The 9,795-nt window shown below is 33.4% G+C and overlaps 2 protein-coding genes across 6 annotated transcripts in view; one reads left to right on the plus strand and one right to left on the minus strand.

The window, feature by feature from the left end:
• Positions 1-9,795, minus strand: part of LOC143046369 (hexosaminidase D-like) — a 201,368-nt gene that overhangs the window by 99,438 nt on the left and 92,135 nt on the right. The window lies entirely within an intron of this gene.
• The window catches only part of LOC143046362 (E3 ubiquitin-protein ligase RNF216-like), a 145,110-nt gene that overhangs the window by 81,104 nt on the left and 54,211 nt on the right, over positions 1-9,795 (plus strand). The window lies entirely within an intron of this gene.

Here is a 9,795-nt window from a genome sequence, read left to right on the forward strand (position 1 = left end):
TTTGTGGTCAAATCCCGAAGTAAGTAAATGTACATCATGTTCTTTGTGGTCAAATCCTGAAGTAAGTAAATGTACATCATGCTCTTTGTGGTCAAATCCCGAAGTAAGTAAATATACATCATGTTCTTTGTGGTCAAATCCTGAAGTAAGTAAATGTACATCATGTTCTTTGTGGTCAAATCCCGAAGTAAGTAAATGTAGGTATCCGTAAATGTACATCATGCTCTTTGTGGTCAAATCCTGAAGTAAGTAAATGTACATCATGCTCTTTGTGGTCAAATCCCGAAGTAAGTAAATGTAGGTATCCGTAAATGTACATCATGCTCTTTGTGGTCAAATCCTGAAGTAAGTCAATGTACATCATGTTCTTTGTGGTCAAATCCTGAAGTAAGTAAATGTACATCATGTTCTTTGTGGTCAAATCCCGAAGTAAGTAAATGTACATCATGTTCTTTGTGGTCAAATCCCGAAGTAAGTAAATGTACATCATGTTCTTTGTGGTCAAATCCTGAAGTAAGTAAATGTACATCATGTTCTTTGTGGTCAAATCCCGAAGTAAGTAAATGTACATCATGTTCTTTGTGGTCAGTAAATGTACATCATGTTCTTTGTGGTCAAATCCTGAAGTAAGTAAATGTACATCATGTTCTTTGTGGTCAAATCCTGAGGTAAGTAAATGTACATCATGTTCTTTGTGGTCAAATCCTGAAGTAAGTAAATGTACATCATGTTCTTTGTGGTCAAATCCTGAAGTAAGTAAATGTACATCATGTTCTTTGTGGTCAAATCCTGAGGTAAGTAAATGTACATCATGTTCTTTGTGGTCAAATCCCGAAGTAAGTAAATGTACATCATGTTCTTTGTGGTCAAATCCCGAAGTAAGTAAATGTACATCATGTTCTTTGTGGTCAAATCCTGTGGTAAGTAAATGTACATCATGCTCTTTGTGGTCAAATCCTGAAGTAAGTAAATGTACATCATGTTCTTTGTGGTCAAATCCCGAAGTAAGTAAATGTACATCATGTTCCTTGTGGTCAAATCCTGAGGTAAGTAAATGTACATCATGTTCTTTGTGGTCAAATCCCGAAGTAAGTAAATGTACATCATGTTCTTTGTGGTCAAATCCTGAAGTAAGTAAATGTACATCATGTTCTTTGTCGTCAAATCCTGAAGTAAGTAAATGTACATCATGTTCTTTGTGGTCAAATCCTGAGGTAAGTAAATGTACATCATGTTCTTTGTGGTCAAATCCTGAGGTAAGTAAATGTACATCATGCTCTTTGTGGTCAAATCCCGAAGTAAGTAAATGTACATCATGTTCTTTGTGGTCAAATCCTGAAGTAAGTAAATGTACATCATGCTCTTTGTGGGGAAATCCTGAGGTAAGTAAATGTACATCATGCTCTTTGTGGTCAAATCCCGAAGTAAGTAAATGTACATCATGCTCTTTGTGGTCAAATCCCGAAGTAAGTAAATGTACATCATGCTCTTTGTGGTCAAATCCCGAAGTAAGTAAATGTACATCATGTTCTTTGTGGTCAAATCCCGAAGTAAGTAAATGTACATCATGCTCTTTGTGGTCAAATCCTGAGGTAAGTAAATGTATAACATATGTTCTTTGTGGTCAAATCCTGAAGTAAGTAAATGTACATCATGTTCTTTGTGGTCAAATCCTGAAGTAAGTAAATGTACATCATGCTCTTTGTGGTCAAATCCTGAAGTAAGTAAATGTACATCATGCTCTTTGTGGTCAAATCCTGAAGTAAGTAAATGTATAACATATGTTCTTTGTGGTCAAATCCTGAAGTAAGTAAATGTACATCATGCTCTTTGTGGTCAAATCCTGAAGTAAGTAAATGTACATCATGCTCTTTGTGGTCAAATCCCGAAGTAAGTAAATGTATAACATATTATGTTCTTTGTGGTCGAATCCTGAAGTAAGTAAATGTACATCATGTTCTTTGTGGTCAGTAAATGTACATCATGTTCTTTGTGGTCAAATCCTGAAGTAAGTAAATGTACATCATGTTCTTTGTGGTCGAATCCTGAAGTAAGTAAATGTACATCATGCTCTTTGTGGTCAAATCCTGAGGTAAGTAAATGTACATCATGTTCTTTGTGGTCAAATCCTGAGGTAAGTAAATGTACATCATGTTCTTTGTGGTCAAATCCTGAGGTAAGTAAATGTACATCATGTTCTTTGTGGTCAAATCCCAAAGTAAGTAAATGTACATCATGCTCTTTGTGGTCAAATCCCGAAGTAAGTAAATGTATAACATATGTTCTTTGTGGTCAAATCCTGAGGTAAGTAAATGTACATCATGCTCTTTGTGGTCAAATCCTGAGGTAAGTAAATGTACATGATTCATCATGTTCTTTATCTTTATGGTCAAATCCTGAGGTAGGTCAATGTACATTATGTTCTGTATAATCAAATCCTTAATTTTGTGTATAATCAAAACTATAATTATAATGCACATGAATACTTCCCTCATTTCATTTCATTTCATTTCATATTGTGGAACCTGTATTCAAAGACCACCTGTATTTAGAGACCACTTTTGCCTTCTACTTTGAGTGGTCTCTCGATACAGGTTTGACTGTAAATGTCATTATCTCAGTATTAGGTATTTGTATATTTGAATGCAGGAAATGTATTAAAGTTAGATATTTATTTTAGCTGTTATTGAGATAAATGTGCTTTTTATGCCCCACCTACAATAGTAGAGGGGCATCATCTTTTCTGGTCTGTGCTTCCGTTCGTCTGTCCGTTCGTTCGTTCGTTCATTCGTCCTTCTGTCCCACTTCAGGTTAAAGTTTTTGGTCAAGGTAGTTTTTGATGAAGCTGAAGTCCAATCAACTTGAAACTTAGTATACTTGTTGCTTATGATATGATCTTTCTAATTTTAAAGCCAAGTTAGACTTTTGACCCCAATTTCACGGTCAACTGAACATAGAAAATGAACATGGGAGTTTCAGGTTAAAGTTTTTGGTCAAGGTAGTTTTTGATGAAGTTGAAGTCCAGTCAACTTGAAACTTAGTACACATGTTCCCTATGGTATGATTTTCATAATTTTAATGCCAAATTAGATTTTTATGCCCCACCTACGATAGTAGAGGGGCATTATGTTTTCTGGTCTGTGCGTCCGTTCGTCTGTCCGTTCGTCCGTCTGTCCCGCTTCAGGTTAAAGTTTTTGGTCAAGGTAGTTTTTGATGAAGTTAAAGTCCAATCAACTTGAAACTTAGTACACATGTTCCTTATGATATGATCTTTCTAATTTTAAAGCCAAATTAAACTTTTGACCCCAATTTCACGGTCCACTGAACATAGAAAATGAAAGTGCGAGTTTCAGGTTAAAGTTTTTGGTCAAGGTAGTTTTTGATGAAGTTGAAGTCCAATCAACTTTAAACTTAGTACACATGTTCCCTGTGATATTATCTTTCTAATTTTAATGCCTAATTATATTTTTTACCCAATTTCAAGGTCCATTGAACATGGAAAATGATAGTGCGAGTGGGGCATCCGTGTACTTTGGACACATTCTTGTTTACCCAATTTCACGGTCCATTGAACATGGAAAATGATAGTGCGAGTGGGGCATCTGTGTACTTTGGACACATTCTTGTTTATGTCTCTTTCTGGAAATTATCAGCACAATTATTATTAATATTCATATAAAATATGTGCTACACTACCAATAATTTACCCACACTTTTTTGGTACATTTCTACCCTCGTACATATCAGTACTGTTAGGAAAGACTGAAAACTTATAATGTTATACTTTCAATGAAATCAGTACTGATTTTGTCAGTACTATTTCAGTACTGATTTTTTCAGTACTGTTTCAGTACTGATTTTTTCAGTACTGTTTCAGTACTGTTTCAGTACTGATTTTTTCAGTACTATTTCAGTACTGATTTTGTCAGTACTGTTTCAGTACTGATTTTAACAGTACTATTTCAGTACTGATTTTGTTAGTACTGTTTCAGTACTGATTTTTTCAGTACTATTTCAGTACTGAGTTTGACAGTACTGTTTCAGTACTGATTTTGTCAGTACTATTTTGGTATTGTTATTTTCAGTACTGTTTCGGTAGATTTGGTGTTGTTAATCTTTTTAACTTGAAGGTGTATTGTTTCAAAAAATATTTGGAACTGAAAACTTTTAAACTAGGTAAGTATAGTATGCTATATAATAATTGTGGCATATTTTGTATCTTTTGTAGATATCTCTGATTAAGTGTTTATCATTAGAGAAGTTTTTACAATGTGCATCTCAGTACAATTGGTATCCAAATATAGGTTTGATAATTCTGTGACAATATTATTATTATCCTTTTTTATATATATATAGCTGGTTACGTTTTTCTCTTCGACTATATCACCCTGCTGCGCAGATTTTTTTTAGCGACGTGAACATGACCAAGGAAAATTATCAAGCTTACTCTCGTCTATCGAAAAACTATTGAAGCGAAGGAGAAAACAACAGAAATGAAGCAAGATAAGCAGTTTATCGAATTTTACCCATTAGGAGCACCTGAATTCACTCCCTGTTTTTAATGGGGTTTGTGTTGTTTTTATATATGTATTTTTCAAAGTGTTGTTGTAAATGCCCTTTCGTTTTGTGATTCTTTGCTTACTTCTTGATTTTGATTGTGACTGTCTTTCAGTGTTTATAAAAATAATACGCACTCGACATCAGGGAGATTCACACTGTGGTTCGAGGCTGATATTTTACAGTATCAATGTGTATAATAGCGCATAATTTATATATATATCAAACAAGATTAGAATCTTCAATACTGTTCATTTTTTGGTATTTTGCTATTGCTTAAAATATGTTGTAATTAATGCAGTCATATGTTACTATGTTAGGCAATGCATTATAATCAACACAAAACAATGTCTCGATTACCTTATTTTTAATCATAACTGGAATTTCTTTTATTTATCATAACCATTTTTTAATATATAATAAAACATTCAATGTCATATCAACATGCAAAGTTTGTGGCAAAAATCTCTCTCATTTTCATGCCCCTTGGTTATTTTATGACCCTTTAAAGCTCATAAATAAAACAATCAAAGAAACAATTAGTTTTGCATGTATCATGTTTCATTGCTCTCCCCCTATGCCATCTTTTCTTTGGAATGCTTTGTTGAATGTCAGTTTCCTGGCTCTTTTCCTCAATTCAGTCCTGGATATGATGTGTCTTTTTACATGTACAGTGGTAATTCAAGAGGACACTTTAGTTCTAATATGAGCTCATTTTAAGCATCCACCTTTAATGTTTTGGTACTTGTACGAAACTCAGGATTCAATGGTTCATGATTAAATGTTGGTTTTTTTTTCTGATGAGTGCCATATTGATACATCATTTTGTTTATAGGTCTTCAATTTTCACATTGAACATTCCCATGTCTGCTCAGGGACTGTCTCCATTGCTGTTTATCATTCTGAGGAAAGAAAATGTAATGAATTTATAAAGGCTACTATAAATTTTCTTATGTTAAGACTTTCCTCATTTCTGTGTTATGTAAAAATAAAAAGAATGCACAATTATGGAAGGGAATGGTCTGACATCAAAATTTACTTATTACTTTATATACTACCAGAAGTCCAGTAATGGACTGGACTTCTGATACTACATGTATATATTATAATCAATCAAAGTTGAAATTTGTTTCTAAATAAAAAAAAAAGGAAAATATGATAATTTAATTCATCATCATCAAAGTATTGGTGTTTGCCAGTGGCAAGTATTTCATACACGTGTAGCTTTAACCATCGGTCTATTTATGTGCTCTTTATAATAAGATCCGTGAAACAACGACAAAAGACATTTAAATATATACTAACTACTTTATACAAAAGTACATTAATGTTTAATAGATTGAAGTGGAAATTCAATTTAATTGAAAATTTATCGTACATAGTCATATATGTAGCACCAGAGATGTTATACATCTATCTATGGTAGCACACAGAAACGTGTCCGATTCCTCCAAAACGCGTCAATGTGACGTCAATGATTTGATAAACATGTCAAATTGCATTGGCGAAACCACTTCTGCGGGAAGCCGGTCGAGCAGTACCCTCATAGACATACATTTTGTAAAAAGACATTTAGGCATCACCGGATAATATTAAAACAATAGAATTAACTTACTATTAAACGATGATTTAAACTTTACAAAACGTATTAAATGAAATGTTAATGGGTTTTTTTCTAAATACACATGACATATTTGCCACTGGACATTAAGTTATCAATAGTTAATTATGTGTTGTAAACTTAGCCTGCAGTTATGCTTGTTATGAATTACCTATGCTGAACAAACTAATGCTTATCAATGACATACAGTAAACATGGTCAAGCACAGGGAAAAAAATACAATATAAAATGTACATGATGTATTAGTTTTCTAAATTGTGAAGTACCTCTGTCTGAACTTTATTATTTTTTCTAATCATTTATAATCCAACCGAACAATACGGGTTCTATCGTATCCCACACCATTAATATTGAATTGCGTTTTTACTTTACAGAGTATCATTGGGGGTATATGAGTTTTGAAATATTCTGGCGTTTTTAACCGGACACATTCTTAAATTATCGGACACGTTTTTGAGATTGTAACAATACAAAAAAAGTTATTGTCCTAAGTCAGGAGTTTGGTATTCAGTAGTTGGTTTTCCGCTTGAATGGTTTTACACTAGTAAATTTCATTGAGAGCCTTCAATGGTTGTCGTCTGTTTATGTGGTTTATAAGTGTTTCTCGTTTCTCGTTTTTGTATAGATTAGACCGTTGGTTTTGCCGTTTGAATAGTTTACCGTGGCACTAATAATTTTTGGAGCCCTTTACAGCTTGCTGTTAGGTGTGAGCCAAGGCTCCGTGTTGAATTGCCGTACCTTGACCATAACTGTTTACTTTTATAAATTGTCACTTGGATGGAGAGTTGTCTCATTGGCACTCATACCACATTTTCCTATATCTATAGACCATTGGTTTTCCAGTTTGAATGGTTTTACACTAGTCACTTTTGGGGCCCTTTATAGCTTGCTGTTCGGTGAGAGCCCATGAAGGCACGGTGTTGAAGACCGTACTTTGACCTATAATGGTTTACTTCTACAAATTACGACTTATATGAATAGGAGACTTTTCTCATTGGCAGTTATACCACATCTTCTTATATATTAATACAACACTGAGCCACCCAACCCATCCACCCCAATTACTCTTTTGACAGGGCTGCCTAGAGTCAGAGGTGGATATAGGGGAGGCAGGGGACCCGCCCCCCCCCCCTTTTTGGGAAAAAATTTGGATGCTTATATAGGGGAATCATTGAAGCGTGACTGGAGCCGGCCCCCTTAGGTCAGTCACTTATGTAAATTTCTGGATCCGCCACTGAGAGTGGTTACACCGGGCCAAAAATGCATCGGACTGAAACAACATACTGGTTGTGTGTACACTGACAATCAAATTAAAATTAAAAAAATGTATAAAATATTGTAAAAAATAATTTTTCATTTGAGTGCATTTACGTAACAATAACACAATGTAACCGTAGACATAAATATCATTGTTACACTCGTAAGTATTCATGCAGTTCCTTAGTCAACCCTAGGCCTGCATTCCGGCGATATAGCCTAAACTTCATTGTAACAATAACTTGTTTATGACTGTTACATTTCAATGTAACCATAGCCAGTACCAAAATAAAATAGAAATTCAAATATTTCACAGACATCTTTCTTTACAATTTATAAAAATAGGAAGACTGTTGGATGATTTTTACCACATCAAATGCCCAATGAGCAAACCCACATATCGCATTGCCCAGATCGCATAGCATGCTAAAAAAATATTTAAAAAAACCCGAAGTAACAGAAATGTTGTTGTAAAACCATTTCAAACGAGATCACTTATATATAAATATATATATATATATATGCAGCAACAACTGAACAGCAACAAACACAGCAGTCAATGTGGCGAGATGAAATAATTTTGTAGGCACCTAGGACTTATATATTAAAATGTTTCCCAAATTAAATGAAGCATTGGTATAAAAAAAACAGTCAAAATAGGAAACATATTTTTAAAAGGGGGTTCCAAATCTGGAGGTAGGGTTTCCAAATAGATTTCCCTTTTCAAATTTATGCATTTATCGTTAAAAAGGGGGTCCAACCTTCGGACCCCTCCCCCTTCTTACGCCGAGGGGTGTACCGCATCTCCCTTTATCCAATCATATGTTTAGAAAGTCAGGCCCCGGCGCCATAAAACTATTTGAGTAAAGTTTTTTTTACTCAGCCTGAGAATTTTCTCAATTTTTTTATTCTCAGCAAAAAACACCGCCATAAAAAAATTCTTAGATTTTTTTTACTCAAAGTTAAGAATATTCTTAAATATTTGAGTGTGGCCAAGAGCATATTTAAGTATAAAAAAAAAATCTTAAATGTTGCTATTTAGGGTATTTGATATAAAATTACAATTGTCAATAATATTTTTTTTTATTTTGAAGAACGTCACTATTCTACACAATCCAAGATGATCCAAAAAGAGCATACACATATTTATTCAGTCCAAAATTTTTGTTTGGTTAACGTCGTCTTTTTCATATATTTTGTAGAATAATTACTCAATGTTGTCAAAAACTGTAAAAATTGAGGTTTCAGGCTTTTTTTCAGAGTTCATAATTTGTTGATTGATTTAAATTATTCAAACAAACTGTTGCTAAAACAAAAGAAAAAAGTACATACGGTTCTATGATACTATGAATTAAAGAAAAGATTGAAAGACTTTTTTTATTCTAGTGTGAAACAGCTTCACTGATTCTTTGTTTTAAGAAATTACCCACATTTTAGAGGGCATCGGATATTTGAGCGAACACTTTTTTTTTTGGTTAGGGCTATTTGACTGATACTCTAGAACGGAAACCATTGTATTTGATTTTTTTTTTTTTTTGAGGTACATATAACTTTTTTCTTCACTACCAATAAATGTTAAATATATTTTAATACATGTATTCTCCAAAGTATTTGAAATATAGACAATAATTGATATTATGTTAGACAGTTGGGCCTATCAAGGATAAAATATAGTTTAGGTGGTCGGTTTTTTTCTTTCTTTTAAGATTAATATCTCTTAAATCTACTTTTAACAATTTTCTTCTGCATGGTACCTTAATAATATTGCAATATTGGTACCTCATATCTACAAACCAAATATATGTATAATCAAATATACCTAATGTCACCATTTCTACTGTTTATTATCTTAGATATCCAAATTATTACAAAGATGTAAAATAAGTTCCCCCCTGTTTGGTTTTAAACAGGTATGAAATTGATAAATGTCTAATTTGTGCAGTACAGTAACAGATTCGGGGGAGATACAGACGAAAAATCTATCATGTGAAAATCATGATACAGAAGGAAATTCCCATATGCACAATCAGAACACAAGAATTTTACAGAATAAATATTTCTTACAAAAAACGAAAAAAAAGAACCACCCCCAATTCCCCCCTAACCCTTATAAAGACCCTCATATATCATTGTGACAGATAGTTTTGTTGGTTCTATTTAACTGTTTTTATTTTTGAAAAAGAATGTTTGAACACTTGGTGTTTTTAATAAATGAAATGGGCAATATATGTCATGCCTTCTCACACGACGTCGTACGTTCAATTTCTCTTCCTGAGCAATATGATATTCACCTCATTATGCTGCTTGCTGAGCAATTTTTATGCCTACTTGCATGGTTATTAAATCGCTTTAAATTCTGT

Source organism: Mytilus galloprovincialis, chromosome 9 (genome assembly GCF_965363235.1).
Source record: "Mytilus galloprovincialis chromosome 9, xbMytGall1.hap1.1, whole genome shotgun sequence".
Lineage (NCBI taxonomy): Eukaryota > Metazoa > Mollusca > Bivalvia > Mytilida > Mytilidae > Mytilus > Mytilus galloprovincialis.